Source organism: Pseudorasbora parva, chromosome 17 (assembly GCF_024679245.1).
Source record: "Pseudorasbora parva isolate DD20220531a chromosome 17, ASM2467924v1, whole genome shotgun sequence".
NCBI classification, from domain to species: domain Eukaryota; kingdom Metazoa; phylum Chordata; class Actinopteri; order Cypriniformes; family Gobionidae; genus Pseudorasbora; species Pseudorasbora parva.
The window spans coordinates 36202653-36220343 of record NC_090188.1 but is presented as its reverse complement, the minus strand read 5'-3'; the positions used below and the strand labels follow the sequence as shown (position 1 = coordinate 36220343).

Below are 17691 nucleotides of genomic sequence, written 5' to 3'. Positions count from 1 at the left end.
CATAGTGGACTTAAAGGGGTCATATAATGCCATTTTTACACAAGTTAATATGATTCTTATGTGTCAAATGAAAACTTTGTAATATACTTTAATTGAAAATTCTCATTAGTATTGTAAGAAAACACTCATTTTACCTGGTCAAAAACAGCTGTTTTCACAAAGCCATTTCAGTGTACAGTTTTAAATGACAAATGACCCCGCCCCTCTGTTCTGTGGGGCTGCATAAGGTGTGTTGCCACAGACAACAGTAGTGGCGAAAGAATGGCTACATGAGTTTCTGACGGTCTGAGGAGATCTGTGCTGTGCAAGTTTATCAATTTGAACCGGAGTCGGACCGGGACAAGACGACAGCTCCAACGAAATTCGACATTTAAGTAGGGCTGGGTATCGATTCAGATGTTCGATTTCGATTCACAAGTCCTCAAATCGATTCGATCTCGATTCGATTTTTGATTCGATTCTCGATTCAACTCAAATGAATATAGATTTAATACAAATACTATAGGTATTTATAAAAAAAGAACAGTGAACATAAATGGGTAATTAAAAAGAAATGAAGAGCCACAATCATGTATCTTAACCTTTTTAATTTAGGTACACCTGAGTGCATTAAAACAGAACGCATCTCTATATTTCAAATCCATACAATTGTTAAATACAATTTTGATGCAACTTTATTTAAAAAAAATTATCTGAGAAGTATTTTATGGATGTTTTGATATATTTATTCCAAAACATAAAAAGCTAGGATATTGGATGATTTTTAATAGCAATTTTCAGTACACGACAAGCTTTTCTAGCGATTTTGCCGCTCATGTGTGCATTTACTTTTCATACATGAGAAATGCGTTCATTATTTTTTTAGTCTATGGTTGAGTAGTTGTCGTGGTTACAGACAACAATACCTTAACGTGCTGACTTAAGTTGACTGTGTACTAACTATTATTTGAGGAAATCTGTTTATAATATAAGCTATTAGGGTTTAAATCATTGATCCTGTGCTGTATATGGGCTATAATTTGAATATGTCTATAATGGCTAACGTACATGCTTAAGTGACTGCTCAAGTTTGATCCTAATGCAAGGCAAGCATTCGCGTGTAAGTTGTGATATATTTTTAGCGGTTGTGTGCTCGGCTGTGTGTGTTGTCACATCAAATGGTTCCGCAGATTTTTAGTATTACTACAGCATTTCACCTCAGCATTATAAAGGCGACAACGCACCGGAAGCCTCCATTTAAACACTGAATGGATAAATGATGTGCGCCTCTCGCTCCTTTGTAAGATCACGCAAGGCAAATGGGTGACATCTGGAGAAGACTAATAATTAGATTTACGTTAAGCTTATGCTCAATGTTAGTGGAAATAAATATTGAAAAAAATAGATTTGTGGCCTTTGAGAATCGATTCTGAATCGACCAGATTTTAAAAACCGATTAATCGAGAAATCGATTTTTTTGCCCAGCCCTACATTTAAGGCTAAACAGAACATTTCTGAATGGTTGGTTAACGTAATGTCACTTTGATCTGTCTTTATATACTGGCAGGGTAATGTTAGCGCGAATGCTATGCGTTTACTGATGTATATGTTAGTTCATTGACTGATTGATGTTACACCTAATGCCTATAAAACCTTTTTTTTCTGTTAATGTCGGTTTGTCAGTAATGCGTAACGTTATTTATTTATTGTAATAACTGTTAAAACACAATTTTTTTTTTACAATAACAGACCATCTATAAACCATCTACATAATTAAGCTTAGTGTTACCACGTTAACTTTAAAAGTTAACAGCATACACAGTTTGTAACCATAACGCGTTGTTCAATATAAACGTGGGATGATGAATTATATTGAGAGCGTCATACATATAGCATGCCGTAATTTTATTTACCCTGTAGACTTTAGCTGCAGTTCATCGTGAAGTGTGCACGCGTTTCAAACTACACTCACTTCTTCCGGAGGTGTGGAACACAAACAGCTGGTACAGATATGAATCCTTTATTCTTCTTAGCAAAACCTGCTTCATACTAACTCTTGGTTATAAAGCAGTCTGGTGAGAAATGCTTTGCGGTTCGCGCAGACATAAAAGCATCGATGAAAACAAAATTCAGCCACTGCGTCTTCAGTGGTTTGGATTTAGGAACAACAGAATGACTGCTGTGTTCATTATTACACCCAAAAACAGAACACCACAATTGCCGTTTTGTATAGCTACCTCTGTAAGACGGGAAGGAAACTTTTTTTTATTGTTATTTTACAGAAGTTGTAGCATATTTTTGTAGTGCTATAGAGCTCTGGAGGTCATGTGACCCAATCTGTTTATGACGCCATTTTGGCAGGCAGCAACAGCCGGCGCCAGAATGAGTTTCAAGGCAACACAGTTCTTTCCACACTTTAATTCAAAACACATAGACTTGTACATAGCAAAACTTAATAGATTAAACATAACAGATCTCTATAAATCATCCGGGGTGCTTTTCACATCAGCATCAATTAAGAAACGGTGTAGCGAGGTAGTCGAGTTGAGAGAGAGAGAGAGAGAGACGTGGAGGCAGCGGGCGAGGTTGAGAATGACTGTCACCTGCGAGGCACGCCGGTCTCGAGTCTTATCATGAGGGAGCTCGGAGGCATATAAGGAAGAGCGACACCAGTAAAGGACGAGAGAGGACCCAGTCCTGGACTTTGTTTTAGTGTGCGTGCGTGATCGTGCAGTCGTCCGTGAGGGACTGCCCACGTTACTTCCATTTTGCTTATATATTTGATTAAAGTTTTTTTAAATGTTCACCGTCTACATTTTAAGAGAGAAAACATGTAAATAGATTAACATTATGTTAGCAGTTACGAACTCATCCAAAACAGTGTGCCACTGTGTGCATCTGTTCCATAGGTCCACATTGTGCATGCCAAATATAATCAGTCATAAAAATAAATGTAATTTCTTATTTTTTTTGTTTCAGTATTTATTTATTGATTCTTAGGGTGCTTTCACACCTGCCTCATTTAGTTCGGTTGAATCGTACTAGAGTTCGTTTCCCTCTTTGGTGCGGTTCGTTTGGTCAGGTCTGAAAGCAGCAATCGCACTCAGGTGCGCACCAAAAGCGGACCAAACAAGCGTACCGAGACCTCCTTGAAGAGGTGGTCTCGGTGCACTTTCAAACGAACTCTGGAGCGGTTTGTTTGTGGTGAGAACGTGATCCGACCTCGAACAGAACCAACCGCAAAAGTACTGATCATTTTTGGACTGAACCAGCTGCCGTAGTTAGCTGCGCTGACATTGTGTGCATGATATTATTACCTGATAGATCGTTGGCAATATTTTCGGGAAGATGAGCATGTCAAGAGTTAATAATTAATGCACGCCTCCGCTTGAAGTGATGAGCGACGCGCGTTCGCCGTCTGCAGTGCATTAGAACGTTGTTTTCACGTCGCATCCGTGCTTCATTATAGAAAGGTATTTGCATACTGTGGTAAATACACACAGTGTAGTAGATTATGGCCAGGGACAAAATTAGCCCGCGCAGTCGTCTCTCCATAGTGTTATTATAGTTTGCTGGCTTTGCCTCTTCTGCTGGAATTTTCCCACACATAAATTCTGACCAATCAAAAAGCAGTTTAGGAAATACGCCATGGCCAATGAGTGATGTGGATGTTGTCACATGCTTGCGATTTGGTTCGTTTCAACTGGTTCGGACCAAAGCAATCAGTATGATGTGAAAAGGAACCAAAAAAGCTGAAAAATGCAACAATGTATAATTGTTTGCCCTTGGTTCGGACCAAATGAACCGAACTAGAGATGTGAAAGCACCCTTAGTTTAGTTTCAACTATCCTTTCTGGATATTATTTATATATAAAAGCACTTATGTTTTTCGCTATTAAGTAGCCTATCGTATTTAATGAGAACTTATTTTTATCATTATGTGAGGCAAAAGTAGTTTTTCTCATTTGCTTTTCCCTGTCTGTTCTGACATCCTGGCACACATCAGCTGTCCATCATGTTGAAATGGTAAGGTTTAAACAGACTGATTTAAAAAAAATATATACATCCCAATGCTACAGTTACTCCAAATGTCTGGCAAAATGGTGACATTTAGGCTGCGTGACGTCAACCTCCGGCAATATCATCCAACTGCGGCCCCAAATGGGCGTTATCGTGCTGGTGGGGGTTACTGTTTTTGCAGACTGGAATGCCCCTTTCTTAGGGCTGGGATAAACGATTATTTTTTAAACGATTAATCTAGCGATTATTTTTTCGATGCATCGATTAATCTAACGATTAATTTTCCCTGTCCGATTCGGTTACGATTCGATTACCGATTATCTCCCCATTAATTGCCTAATAGCAATTTATACATGTTGATTTAATTATCTGAATGAAAAAACGAATTCCTTAACGTTGCAATATATGTTTATTGCTCTTAAAATTCCAAAGTAAGACTATACAAGAGCAATGCATTCAATAAAACCTTGAAAACATAAAGTAGGCTACACACACACACGCACACACACACACACACACACACACTCACACACACAAATAAATAAGTATTAACCTACAACAAAGAAACGTATTATACGATTTTTCTGTGTATGCAACTCAGCCTACAGGCTATGCCCATCGATTAAATATCAACAAGTTGGTTAATCAATCGGGGACACACTGCAAGCGTGAGCGTCTCGGCTGCGTGGCGTGTCCGTTTTTGTTTCGGCTCACATGTTAACAAGTTGGAGTTTGCACACTGACTGTGACGCGCGGAAAACGCGTGCATGCTAGAAATAGAAGAGCGCCTATGTAGCAAAGTTCGTGAATGTGAGGAAGGAAGAGGACACGGGGGTCGGCTAGACGGTTGTTGCTCTTTTATTTTGTAACTCAATAGTCCCATTTCTGGAGAGGAAATCGGCCACAGCCATCTGAGCACCCGGCCTGTGGACCACCTTGAACTTAAACGGCTGAAGAGCCAGATACCAACGGGTGATCCGCGCGTTGGTATCCTTCATGCGGTGGAGCCATTGGAGAGGAGCGTGGTCCGAACAGAGAGTGAACTCCCGCCCCAGGAGGTAATAGCGGAGAGTGAGAACGGCCCATCTGATGGCCAAACACTCCTTTTCTATGGTGCTGTACTTAGCTTCCCTCTTGGAGAGCTTACGGCTAATGTACAGCACCGGCCGCTCTCCCCCCTCCACCTCCTGGGCCAGGACTGCGCCCAGCCCCCTGTCCGACGCGTCAGTCTGCAACAAGAAAGGGAGAGAAAAGTCAGGGGAGTGTAAGAGCGGCCCGCCACATAGAGCAGCCTTTACTTGGGTAAAAGCCTGTTGACACGGCTCCGTCCACTGGACCGTATCTGGTAGCCCCTTTCTAGTAAGATCAGTCAAAGGGCTGGTGAGGTCCGAATAATTTGGTATAAACCGTCTATAATATCCCGCCAGCCCCAAGAACTGTCTTACCTCCTTTTTGGTCTTGGGCCTCGGACAGGTTGCAATTGCGGCAGTCTTATCAATTTGGGGACGCACCTGCCCATGACCCAAGTGGAAGCCCAGATACCTTACTTCCACCCGCCCAATCGCACACTTCTTCGGATTGGCCGTGAGCCCCGCTCTCCTCAGCGACCTCAGGACCGCCCTCACATGCTGCATATGCCGCTGCCAATCGTGACTATAAATCACTATGTCATCCAGGTACGCAGCAGCATATGCAGCATGGGGACGCAAAATCCTATCCATGAGTCGCTGGAAGGTTGCGGGTGCCCCGAACAAGCCGAAAGGAAGCGTGACAAATTGGTGTAATCCAAACGGCGTGGTGAAAGCTGTTTTTTCTTTGGACAATGGAGACAAGGGGATCTGCCAATAGCCCTTTGTTAAGTCCAGTGTCGAATAAAATCGAGCCGTGCCTAACCGATCAAGCAACTCGTCAACCCGCGGCATTGGATACGCGTCGAACTTCGACACAGCGTTCACCTTGCGGTAGTCCACACAGAACCTGACCGAGCCGTCTGTCTTGGGGACCAAAACTATCGGGCTCGCCCAGTCACTGTTGGACTCCTCGATTACTCCCATGTCGAGCATTGCGCCTAATTCGTCCTGAACTACTTTTTTCTTGTGCTCAGGCAAGCGATACGGCCGGCTGCGAACTACCACGCCCGGCTCGGTCTCGATATGGTGCTGAATCAAGTCGGTACGTCCCGGTAGGGGCGAGAACACGTCCGCGAATTCCGCCTGCAATTTCGATAAATCAGCGAGTTGTAACGGTGAGAGGTGATCTCCCCCAGGGGCCAACGCGACTGATTGTGCTTTAATGCTCGCCTCTGGCCCGAGATCATCCTCTCCCCCGATCACCGTTGCCAACAACACCGATTCCACCTCATTCCATTTTTTTAGCAGATTGAGGTGGTATATTTGACGTGCCCCGTTCCTATCGGATCGTATCACTTCATAATCGAGCTCTCCTATCTGCCGTGCGACCTCAAACGGCCCCTGCCACTTTGACATTAATTTTGAGCTCGACGTTGGGAGTAGAACGAGCACTTTCTCTCCCGGTGTGAATTTGCGTAGTTTAGTACCCCTGTTATATGACCGGCTCTGGCGGTCCTGGGCTTGCAACAAATTTTCCCTAGATAGCCGCCCCAATGTGTGGAGTTTTGTTCGCAAGTCCATGACGTACTGAATTTCGTTTTTGGCCAACGAAGGCCCCTCCTCCCAAGTTTCTCGTAGGACGTCCAGCACCCCCCGTGGCTGCCGACCGTAGAGAAGCTCGAAGGGGGAAAACCCCGTGGAGGCTTGCGGGACCTCGCGCACCGCAAATAAGAGGGGTTCTAACCACCGATCCCAATTTTTGGCGTCTTCCTGTACGAATTTACGGATCATGGATTTAAGAGTGCGATTAAATCGTTCGACCAAGCCGTCTGTTTGTGGGTGATAGACGCTGGTTCGAATGGATTTAATGCCCAATAATCCGTACAATTCGCTTAACGTGCGTGACATAAACGCCGTGCCTTGATCAGTGAGGATTTCCTTCGGAATCCCCACCCGGGAGATTAAACGAAACAGTGCGTCCGCAACACTCTTCGCCGAGATGTTGCGGAGAGCCACTGCTTCCGGATATCGTGTTGCGTAGTCCACGATAACTAGCGCAAAACGATGTCCGCGTGCGGATCGCTCTAATGGCCCGATGAGGTCCATCGCAATTCTCTCGAAGGGGACCTGCATTAATGGAAGGGGGCGCAATGGCGCTTTTGGGGCGGCCAGTGGATTCACCAACTGACATTCCGGACAAGACGCGCACCACCTGCGCACATTGTCATGAATGCCTGGCCAAAAAAATCGGGTCATTAAACGATTCAGCGTGGCCGCCTGTCCCAGGTGGCCCGCCATTGGGTTAGAATGAGCCGCCTGGAAAAGCATTTCCCGGCGGCTCTTTGGTACTAACAGCTGGGTTGTATCTAGCTTTGTCTGAGTGTCTTGGGTCACTCGATACAACCGGTCCTTAATTATGGCAAAATATGGATACGAGACAGGCAAGGCAGGTTGGAGAGACTGACCGTCAATCGATCGGACCTGTTGGAAGGCATTTTTGAGGGTCTCATCTTGTGACTGCTCCAGCGGAAAGTCATCGCGGTCCGAGAGAATCAGTCTCTCGACCCCGCTCGGTTCCGCTGAAGCTGTCCTCAAGGGTCCCGTCTCAGTCTCCCCAAGCTGCACTCGCGCCGCCCCCCTCCGAGCCTTTTTCTCCCAAGCGGCATCCGCGCATAACGACCCCAATAACGCCGAAAAGGCGGGCCAATTTGTCCCCAGAATTAGCGGATGCCGGAGGTGTGGACTAACCGCCACCTCTACACTATGCTTTTTCCCCCGAAATTGTATCGTGACCGGGACAACCGGGTATTCCACCACATCCCCGTGCACACACCGCACCTTAACCACGCGGCTTGTATCCAATGCCCCAGGCTGCATCAGGCTTTGATGGATCGAGGTTTGGTTACATCCTGAATCCACCAAGGCCTGATATGTACCCCCCTTGATACTCACAGGAATTTGGTACTCTCCTGCTTGATCGGGGGTGGTCCGCTGGACGTCCGGGATCCGGATCATTGTTCCGATGTCCATCATCGGACATCGGTCCACAAAATGATCCGGATCGCCGCACCGCCAGCAGGCCAGCCCAGGCCTACCCGCCGCCCCGCAACGCCTGGTGGTGTTCTTGGTGGAGGACCGCGAGGGAGTTGATGACATCCGCAAATGGCGTGGCGGAGGGCGTTGTCATGGCGGCGGCACGGTCCTACTTCCTTCCCGGGTTTCGGCACCAGTGTAGCAAAGTTCGTGAATGTGAGGAAGGAAGAGGACACGGGGGTCGGCTAGACGGTTGTTGCTCTTTTATTTTGTAACTCAATAGTCAAACACACTCAATAGTGTGGCTTCTCTCAGACTCAAAACAATAGCGATCACTTCCGGGTCGGCACTTCCGGCTTCCGGCAACTCAGTCTCTGTATGGGTTTGGCAACAACCGTCCTGACTTTCTCTCTCTCTGGTCTCTGGTTCCGCTGGTGTTTTATCCCGTCTCCGCGCTCATTACTAGAACAAGAGACAGGTGTTATTAATCTGCGTCCAACCCACTCACTTACCGCTCGTCCCGCAGCCCTCTTTCCCGCTGCAGACCTCGCTGAACCACGCCCCCCTTGCCACAGCCTATTTTTCACGTGTGTTGGGAGCGTCTCCAGGCAAAATAGAATAGGAAAAGATGTTAATAGATCATTTTGACACGAATACATATTATTAAATTACATTTGCATGTTTGAAAGTCTGTAGGTTTACATAAATGCAGATATAGGCCTAATTGTAATAATAAAAAACGTCAATTATTGATTTTGACATATTAAACCTGTCAATACAGAACAAAATGTTCTGTAGCCTATTTTGGCATCAATACCATAGATATGTGGCTACTCCCGACGTTTTCTTTGCTGTATCAGTAGGCTATTTATGTTTAACATTAGGAATAGGGCTTCCCTCCGCATCAATAGCAGCAGCAGCGCCGCGTCAGACACGCTTCTAGTGTGCAGAGGCAGAGAAAACGCCACACAGCCCCGTGGCTGACCCGCAACAGAAACGCCACGCGCATCCGCGGCATGACAGTGAAAACAGTTACATGTAGAGTGCATTACGGGCGTCAATATTCCGTTTAAAACCCGAATAGTCCTGGGATGAAACTGCTCACTTAGAGGATGGATACCCTCGGTCACATCAGCGCGATTAGACATTAAACATTTTAAATTTAAAACAGCTTATTATGGACTGCAAAAAAAAAAATGGACTGCATTTATATAGTGCTTTTATCCAAAGCGCTTTACATTTTTGCCTCACATTCACCCTTTTATACATCGACGGCGATGTCAGCCATGTAAGGCGCCATCCAGCTCGTCGGGAGCAGCTGGGGTTAGGTGTCTTGCTCATGGACACCTCGACACTTGGTCAGGTGGAACCGGGGATTGAACCACCAACCTTCTGGTTTGTAGACAACCTACATGAACCACTGAGCCACTATGTAGGTAACGTAGCCAATGTGTCCGATGCTTTCACTTGATGCAAACGTTTGTTTTTGTGATTAAAATACATCAAATATTACCAAAACCTCTGTCTTCCTGTGTGCAGAAATTTGTTTATGTAGCCGTGACAACAAAACGCGTGCGCGCATGCCTGTGATGCTCCGTGCGCACCACGCGCCAACCCCATAGACTGTGGCCAACCCGCAAGCCTTGCACTTCTGAAAGTCTGAGGAGCCACTTGTGTTGCTACCATAGATATACATAATAAATAATATACTTAAAGGGTTACTTCAGCGATTAGCATATGGCTTTGTATCAGTAGAAACCCTGGAGAATATTCAAATTATTGTGCTTTCCCCCCTCATATCTCCCTGAGACGAGAGATTTATGCATTTTATTTCTGGAAAAATTCCTCCTATGATGCAAAATGACGATTTTTGCATCATAGGAGGAATGTTTGCCCAGAGGATAAAGACTACAGCCAGCAGAGGGAGCCATTTCCGCATGTTTTGAATCTGCGCATGGGGGATGGGAGATTACACTCAGCTAGCAGGGAGAGCTCAGTTTGCAGACAGGATCATTTAAACGGAGCTATGGTGAGCAATGTAAGTCTTTTAACATCTCAAATTCATTTCTATGAAAGTTAAGCTTGCAAAGGCATGAACTGAAACGCGTGCCAGACTGAACTCCTGTGTGAATGTATGCCGCGAATGTAGTCGTGATTACCTCAGCTCTCATCACTCGTGCAGTCAGTGCTCAGGGCTGTGACACTCGCGTGGTGACTCACTCATTATATTGAACAGACACGTTCAGTTTTTAATTGTAGTGTCTTCTCTAACTCAGTCACAGTAATGAAGTTGGTGGTGTTGGGAATGGCCTCACAGGGCAGCGAAGCATTCTGGGCATTGTAGTCTTTCATCCCCATGGGACAAAAATACATTTTCTGTCTTTTCTCAGTCTAGAAGACACCAAATTCAAAAATAATTTCACATTTCTACTGCATTCATGACCCAGTTTAAATACAGATTCATCTTCCCAGCGCTGAAGTACCCCTTTAATTACATAATATACTTTATTATGTACATCTATGGTTGCTACTACTCTCCGGCGCCGCCATCTTTATTTTGAGTCTGACGAATCGACGCGCATATTTCGATCATCGATGACGTCGACGCGTTGTCCCAGCCCTACCCTTTCTTCTTCTTCACCTCTTCTGCTGAACTGCTAGCTGTCAACATCCAGATTAATGTGTTCAACATTCGCTAGTTAGTTTTTCTCAAACAGAATCTTCAAAATAAGATCTAGCATCTTGCAACATGACATCATGACTTTGCGTAAACATACACGCCACTTTCTAAAGCCAAGTGCCATGTTATCCGTGCGCATTTCGAGCTATCCGCATATATGTATATTCTTAGTTGTTGTTGTTGTTTTTTATTCATACTAATAGCAATATAGTATTACATATCGAATATCGCATTATTTAACAAGGTATTGCATATCACATTTTTCCTCAATATCGCACAGCCCTACCGGTCAGTAGGGCTGGGCGATATGGCCAAAATTTCATATCCCGATATAGCTCATTTGATATCCCGATAACGATATACATAACGATATAGCAATTTTTCTGTTAATTCAGTTTATGAATAGTCTATACAAAATTGCAATGTGGAAATGCAGTTTGAAATGATATAAAAAAACAAATAAAGGTAGTATGGACTATATTTTTATTTTATTTAGAACCTTTTATTCAAGCAAGACCGTTGGTAAAGTTAACACCTGCCTAGGGATGTTAACCGATGACCGTTTGACCGATGGTTTGACCGTATCAACGTTAACCGATCAAAGTTGTCAGTAAAAAAAAAAGTGATCTCTAAATTAGGCTATTATACAGTGGACTAAACGCTACTACAATTAGCCATCTCATTCCAAAATATTTTTGTGTGAAGTGAACATATCCCTCGCACTCATTTTTTCATAACTCGCCTGTGTGTAGGCTACTTAATAAACCAATAAAAACATTTGGCACGCGCTCACAAGGTTTGCAAAAAGTAAACAGGCTAAACACTCGAGGTTAGAGCCAGGGCAGACGACAGTATGAAGCGTGCATTTCGCTTAAGATGGACTTACATTTGGAAATATTTTAATATCTACATTTCAGTGGTAACACATGATCGTTGATGTTGATCGTCTTTCTTTATTGTTAGCACTACCTCGAACTAAAGCGGGTCTCTTCGGAGCTGTCATTTTCTTAAATGAGCCGCGGCAATGTTTCAAATGAGCTCATAACGCTAGACAAATGCCTTTATTTTCAACGCGATCACCTTGTACCCAAACCATTTCGAAACTAAGGAGCCATTGTCCTCAGATTACAAACAAGCTCCACGGCGGCGCGTTTGCGGGTCTCGTGTTTCACGCTGTGGGGGATTTAAAAAAGTGACGTGAGTGGAAGGGAGGCGAGTGAGTGTATGTGTGTGTGAGAGAGAGACAGAGAGACACAGAGAGAGAGGGAGCGCGGCTCGCGGCTGTTATTTCAAATAGCGCAGCATATTTTTTTAACTAATCGGCTAACCGGTTTCAACCGGCTTATGAGGCTCGGTGGTCGGTCAAGAAAATGTTTAGTTTTCGCCATCCCTACACCTGCCATTAAAATATTTCAATATATGGCTATGGTGTGCCACGCGTAAAAGCCCGTTGCAGCGTCTGTGTCAGAAGTTTGTTTTGCGCGCTTATGCACCACTCTGGCATAATTATTACCCTGGTCTGAACCGTGTCTACTACCGTCTTCCTCCATGTTTGTTTATGTATTGCAGCGTGCATGGGCATGCCGTGGCGTGAGGTGCATCTTGACGTAAAATTCTGCTGTAAACGCCTTATCGTTGCGTAAGCGATAGAGCCTAAAATAAAACGATAGACATTTTCTATCGTCCAGACGATATATTTCGTCATATCGCCCAGCCCTACCGGTCAGCATGACATTTATATTCCTATTCGATTCCTAATATTGTGTTGGTCCCCCTTTTGCTGCCAAAACAGCCCTGACCCGAGGTAACCGAGGTTGTATCTAGCACCAAGATGTTAGCAGCACATCCTTCAAGTCCTGTAAGTTGTGAGGTGGGGAATCCAAGGATCAGAATGGTTTGTTCAGCACATCCCTCAGATACTTGATTTCATTGAGATCTAGGGAATTTGGAGGCCAAGTCAACACCTCAAACTCAACTCAATGAAGTTGTTGTGCTCCTCAAACCATTCCTGAACGAATTTTGCTTTGTGGCAGGGTACATTATCCTTATGAAAGTGGCCACAGCCACCAGGGAATAACGTTTGGACATATGGTCTGCAATAATGCTTAGGTAGGTGATATGTGTCAAAGTAACATCCACATGGATGGCAGGACCCAATGCTTCCCATCAGAACATTGCCTAAAGCATGACACTGCCAGGCCACCTGCTTCCATTGCTCTGTGGTTCAGGTCAGATGCTCTCATGCCCACTCTTATTGCTTTCGGTGATAGACCATGGTCAGCATGGGCACCCTGACTTGTCTGTGGATATGCATCCCCATACGCAACAAACTGTGATGCACTGTATTCTGACACTTTTTTAGTAGAATCCGTATTAACTTGTTGAGCAATTTGAGCTACAGTAGCTTGTCTGGTCGATCGGACCACACAGGCCAGCCTTTGCTTCCCACATGCATCAATGAGCCTTGGCTGTCCATGACCCTGTCGTCGGTTCACCACTGTTCCTTCCTTGAACAACTTTTGATAGACACTGACCACTGCAGACCGGGAACACCCCAGAAAAGCTGCTGATTTGGAGGTGCTCTGACCCAGTCGTCTAGCCATCACTATTTGGCCCTGGTCAAACTTGCTTAAATCCTAAACCATTTCATAAACTTGCTAAAACCTAATTCAGACTGCATGATTTTCAAACTCGTCGGGCCACTGCTCTTTTCACACTGCATGACTATCGGGGTAGCATTCAATCACTGCTGTGTTCACACTGACCGATGGATCGGCGACAGAGGGGTTCACATTGCATGACTGTTCAGGAGGAACAATCGCTGACAACTCTCTCTCTCCGGTGCACAAACTACGTTTCCCAACATTCCCAAGCAATCACATGTGCGACGTGACACGTAAACAACGTGAGATCATACGTGCGTCGGACCGGACGCAAGATTTGCAATTGTTCTTAAAAATGAAAAGTTTGCTTCAAATTGTCTGTGTGCTGATTTGTCGAGAAAAAGATTATTTCGGTGGAAATTGTTGGAGAGACTGAAGGAGCAAGGTTTGTGTTCTGCAAAAAGAGTTTGAGGTAAATAAATAATTTTGTAATCTGCTGCTGCGGCTGGACGTGCAAATGTTTGGGCTTTGTTTCTGTTTGATAGAATTGTAAATGTATCTATTAAAATACTGATATTCTGTCTGTAACTTCTCTCTGAACCTCCCGCTGCGCTGTATCTCACTCTCTCATTGGCAGTCGGTCATCGCCAATGTAATTTTCAGTCAGAACTCATTTCACACAACAGGACTTTGAATTGCCAACAGGACTTTGAATCGTTCGACAGGTCCAGATATTTAGCATGCCAAAAATCTCACGGGCGTCGGCGATGCTCTCTGATCGCGTCTTTGATCCTTCACACTGCGTGATTGTCACTCACGTTCACAAGCACCGATTTGCCTATGATTTCGGGCATTTGTCTGCAATTTCGTATAACCTGTTGGTGAGTCAAAACCGGGGCTAAAATCGTCCAGTCTGCATAACACATCAACTCTGAGAACAAAATGTTCACTTGCCTAATATATCCCACCCCATAACGGGTGTCATGATGAAGAGATAATCAGTGTTATTCACTTCACCTGATTGGTGTGTATAAATAATTAATAGCATTAATCATTAACTAATTCCATTGCTAGTAAAGTGTTAAATTTCTTCTTTTTTTTATAATTTGTCCTCCTTTAAAGGTAGGGTAGGACGGACTGATCTAAAACACTTTTGTCCAAATTTGTTTAAACTTTCTTTATATGTCAATACATAATTAAAATGTAAGTACTCTGAAAAGGAGAGTATAAAAACCAAGTGACTCTAGACTTTTTAATCTGCAATAAACTCCGCTCATTATTTTCATTCGGGTCGAAACAAATGATTCGCTTGGGTGACTGTCACTCTCTCTCGCTACCATGGCGACCACAGCTTCCGCTACAGGATCTGCCCACATGCGCGCGCTCGTTTGATTTGAGCAGTTCAAGCGGCAAGAAACCTAGGCAAAATAATGGCAGAGAAAGAGCATTCAAAATTCACAGGGCAGGGTTTTGCAGTCAGCGAAGGCAAACAATGCAAAAAAAGGAAGACAGTACAAGAAAAGGCAATGCACAGAAAGTCTTTGGATAAACAAAAATCAAATGCGAGTAAATATCTGCATGGCTTTACAACGGTGGTGAGAACTGAGGCACCTGAAAAATGACTCATTGCTGGCTGTATTCTGCTGGACAGGTAATCTTTCATTTTGATTATACATTTTTTTGGTTTATGTTTTCATGAAGCATGTATCAAGAGCACATGAAGCTGCCTAATATAGACATAACATTACTTAGCATAAAGTTACAATATTATACACTTAGCCATTAGTAGAGATGATAAATACTCAATATGCTTAGCTCAAGTTGATCGCTGTTGTTCAATTTCGCAAAATTCAACTTTAGATAACAAAATGCATGTGTAAAAGCCATAGACAGTAAAAGAAATGGACCGAGCGTTCCCATTGACGTCAACGGCGAAGAATGAAGTCAACCTAGGGGCACTCACTTCCTGATGGCTGAGCGAACTGCGCAGGCTCAGACTGAGCTTGACGACGTAGAGGTGACGTGAGCCTCCTGTCTGACAGCTGTGAGTCTTCTAGTAGATGTGGAAAGAGAAAGCTGAATCACGTTGTTTAAATATTTTCTCCCGTTGTTTTTGGCTCACTATGGGCTTCTCCCCATTCTTCCCCCTTGACTTTATCAGACTAGTCTCCAGGACATGTCTCCACGTCCCCCCGACTGTCTCATAGACAGTAAAAGATTGCCTGCGAGCGTCTCCTCAGGTCTATACGGTAATTTCTCAACTGTACGACAGGGTCGCGTTGGTTATGACGCAATCATTAGCCTATTTTTACAAAAACAGCTTCTGCGGGGCGATAGTGTAAGATACAAGGTAATGGAGCCTTTTATACATTGTCGTGTTTCTTTAGAAATAAACAATGGACAAATGGAGTCTTTAAACGTCTCAGATGTAAAGTTATTCACTGTCAAAATGACTCAAAAATGAATGGGAGTCAATGGGATGCTAACAGCAGGTGATGGCTTGTTTAGCAATGGCAGCCCCTAGGGGTGGAACGCTTTCCGAGCGCTAGATTACCCCCTTGGTAAAAGCTAGTCCAGGAACTTTTTTTTAGAACTAAGTTAGCTTTAGCTACTACTAATCAACAATGCTTTCATCATGGAAACTCTTACATGCAAAACACTGTATATGTTATGAATCTTACACGAAATTCATCTTCATTACAGTATAACTGATGTTATTGAAAAAAACATGATGCTATCCGTTTTCTTTGCCTTGTAAATATAACTAGCTCGTTACCAAATCAAACAAAAAAATATTTTAAACTTTACCATTCTAGCTTGATAGTGAGTATTAAAAGACATCTTATTTCTTTATATTCATACTGATAAAGTTAGATTTTTTTATTACAAGTGATTCTGACATGTCACTACATACACACCGCTCGTCTGAGGTAAATAATGCGTCTTCCAGCTGAACGGCCGTTCATGTATTTTGGGGGCCGTGGCTTTGGAAAGAGTCGTGAGAGGTCTACAGACACTCAATTTGTATACTTTCTTTTTCAGAGTACTTACATTTTAATTATGTATTGATATATAAAGAAAGTTTACACAAGTTTGGAAAAAATATGTTTTTTTAACCAATTCCTACCTACCCTACCTTTAATTGAATTGTGACAATTTAATTTTAGATCCTAGGGATGTGAATGTTTTGAAACAGTTTCAGACCTCATTTCGCAAATGAAGAACATAATTTCAGAGACTGAAAAGAATTTCACACAGAAAAGTGCAGGAGAATATGGAGTGAAAGGGTCTTTCACCTGCTCTAAATGTGGAAAGAGTTTCGCAGATAAATCAACAGACAAATGAGAATTCACACTGGAGAAAAAAACGTTCACCTGCTCTCAGTGTGGAAAGAGTTTTCCATATTAAAGTATTCTTGAAGATCATCTACACTGTCACTCTGAAGTGAGATCATTCAGCTGTCACAGGGTGTAAGGCCACCCAAATCATCCCAAGGGAGGCTAACGATCGGCGGGTGAAGGTCGCTGGGCGTTCGTCTTTTCAGCGGGGAAAAGGGATTTTATTCCAATTCCTCGTTATCCGACTCCATTTAATCATAATTTAGAATTTAGGTTAGAATGCCATTTGGTCATTTATATTTAATAGTTTTAAAAGTACACATTTAATTATTCCGTTTAACCCTTTGTTGAAATTATGCCGTTCGTAACCTGAATAATTCAAGAGCAAGTCAGAATCAATCAAAGTGTAACAATTTATTAACAGTCAGGTAAATGTATAAAGCTAATTACATAGTTAATTCAAAGGTAATCCATATATAACATCAAATACTCTGAAGTAAAGAATGAAATGTATACCTGACTTGTGAAAATTACATAATGCTGGCTATCTTGAAACGTCCAGCATTACGTGCTGACCTGTTTAACGTGTCAAGCCCTGAGCTTTTTGCAACATTTCCTTAAATACCCAGAAACAAATGCACAAACTCTTTCAAATGTAAATACGAGTTCACAATGGGAATTAGCATTAATCAAGACTTGTATTGATGCAAAGGCCAAATGGCTGAAAGCCACACCCACCATACTAAGATAAGATATCGTTAAACTCTTAAAACATTGATTATCTTTTGGTGGGCATCTGGTGGCTTCTGTGGGCATGAGATCTTTGTACCAGTCGCACTGAGACATTTCAAACGATATCAAACCCGTATAATATTGTATCGTGTGGACTGACATTGTAAGAGAGAGATTTTGTGTGTATTTTCAGTGATCTCAGCATGAGAGAGGAAAGGAATTGGGGGAGAGGGGGT

General features: G+C 43.4%; 1 protein-coding gene across 1 annotated transcript in view; it reads left to right on the top strand.

Annotated features, from left to right (window-relative positions):
• The window catches only part of LOC137045560 (zinc finger protein 721-like), a 78587-nt gene that overhangs the window by 2077 nt on the left and 58819 nt on the right, over positions 1–17691 (top strand). The window lies entirely within an intron of this gene.